This window comes from Malus sylvestris, chromosome 6, assembly GCF_916048215.2.
Source record: "Malus sylvestris chromosome 6, drMalSylv7.2, whole genome shotgun sequence".
NCBI classification, from domain to species: Eukaryota; Viridiplantae; Streptophyta; class Magnoliopsida; order Rosales; family Rosaceae; genus Malus; species Malus sylvestris.
The window spans coordinates 20,862,092-20,864,359 of NC_062265.1; the positions used below are offsets into that span (position 1 = coordinate 20,862,092).

Here is a 2,268-nt window from a genome sequence, read left to right on the forward strand (position 1 = left end):
AAATTTTGGGGGAAATTAAAATTTTGGGAGGGAATTTTTCCGCCATTTTTTTTTCTGTCGGTTATAACTGACAAGAATGAAAATTGTCTGTCGGTTTATATTTAAAAAAAATGTTTCTGTCGGTTTTAATCGACAGTAATGAAAATTTTCCAACATAATACCACTTCATCTCTTCCTTGTGCCGGTGCCTTCTTCCTTCCCCCTTTTCTCCTCTCCGCATTTCCTTTTCTTCTCTTATCTTCTCTCCTCATTTTCTTCTTCCTTCCCCCTTCCTCCTTCCTTCCCCCTTTTCTCCCATCCCTTCCTTCTGACAGGTTCAACACTTGCAACCCGACATGAGTTCAAGCACAATTGTCATACCGCCAGATTCAATTGGGAGGCTAAAGTTCTTGCGCTACCTTTGTCTGATTTTGTTTTCTCGGCAACCAAACAGGCATGTGAATGTCTGATATACCAAAGTCAGGTTTGTGTGAAATTACAAGTATGGTACTTTGTATTATAGGTATGATACTTTGAAATTTCAGGTTGAATCTAAGTGATTCATTATTTGGAAAGCAAACCTGTGGAATAAAACACTGAAATCAAATTCTAATTTATTTCCTCAGCTGCTTTCTTACTGGTCTAATTCATGCTGTTTTGAAACAATTCTGGCAATCTGAACTTCTTCATCCCCTCATTGTTTTCATCGTTAATTGAAAAAATGATCCTATATTTGGCAGACGAAGGCCTGGTTCCATACCAAAGCGCCCTGAAGAGATTGACAATGTATTCAGTGAAATTAAGGAAGAGGTTAAAATAGGTAACGGTGAGCATAAATCGTATTCTCCACCGTCTGCTGAAGTAAAATATGCTTCATTCAACAAGGATCAAGTTCCATCTTCTCTGTGAGTGCCACCATATGGAATTATCACAATGGTGTGCTCTTTCTCCACCCTCTCTTTCACACAATTTCTATACTAAGTCTGTTTTTTTTTTTTTAATCACTTTGACTCCTTTTCTTATGCTATCTCTCCCTCTGACAGCCTGAAAATCCCCAACACCCTCGAGAGAATGGTGCTACTTACGTCGCTAGTAAACCACCCAGTAATGGGGAAGACAAGGAAAATATTAATTATTCACCTGGAGTTTATTCAAATCATACTGTTAACAATGTAGGAGAAGGCTCTACTGGATCAGCTTTTGACTCAAGATTTAGTTTCTCAGGTACTCTCCATGCTTTTGAAGATAGTGACGATGACGATACACAATCTATTATTTCATCAATGCTGCAGTTCTTTCGCTGGCTATCTCCTGGGATAGGATCTCCATATTCATGATGGCTCAGGGAGCTAAAATCTGAGGAGAGAGGTTAATGCATCGAGAATGCAAATCTGATGAGATAGGATATCGATACACGATCCAGCTTCTTTACACTTGTGCTAGCCATGTCGCATCGGGTAGCATCGAGAATGCAAATATTGAAAATGCAAAAAGTAAAGTGGTTGTTTTTATATATATTTTTTATTAATATATTTTCTGTCGGTTTTAACCGACAAGAATGCCTTTATTTATTTTTATTAATACAATTTCTGTCGGTTTTAATGTATTTTCTGTCGGAAAATTCATTTTCTGACGCTGACAATTCTGTCGCTTGTTATATCCGTCATTGCATCCATTTTCTGTCGGATTTTAATCGGATTTTGCTTAAAATCCGACAGTAATACAAGTTTTTTATCGGTTTTTGAACCGTCAGTTATAAATAATTTTGTAGTAGTATTAACGTTAGTTGAGTCGAACTTGCTGCTTCGATATCATTTTCTACCCTATTTTTCTTTAATTTGTAGTAGCTGCAGATTTGTAACGTACACACAATATTGTCCCTACAACAATAATTCCACACTCCATACTCACCAATCTATTGCCCCTTAAGCTCCCATACAATAACTAAAAGGTTCTTCTCTTTTTACATTTTACGAAAATTTTACCATTTTCGGTGTATATAATATATCAAAATTCTTAATCGTTAATTCTTTATTATTAAATTTGTTTTTACCAAAAATCGAACCATGAAAATCGTGAATATGTAAAATATTCCTGAACATAATAGAAAAACTCGTTATTTCAATTATTTTTGTTGAGTACTTGGATCTTGCATGGTTTGATCACACCACAAACTCTAAACTCTGTTTAAAAAGTTGCAGAACAGTGGCATCTAGTACTCTTTAACCGTAGGGGAGCTAGGAGAGTTCATCGCAGAAAAACATTGTAATATTTACCAAGTACCTTCCC

At 36.1% G+C, this 2,268-nt stretch overlaps 1 long non-coding RNA gene across 1 annotated transcript; it reads left to right on the forward strand.

The window, feature by feature from the left end:
* Positions 1 to 219: 219 nt before the first annotated feature.
* On the forward strand, positions 220 to 1,585 carry LOC126627309 (uncharacterized). The gene is made up of 3 exons (XR_007624971.1): positions 220 to 463; positions 720 to 915; positions 1,023 to 1,585. It is a non-coding gene; the product is annotated as an uncharacterized LOC126627309 (long non-coding RNA).
* Positions 1,586 to 2,268: the final 683 nt, after the last annotated feature.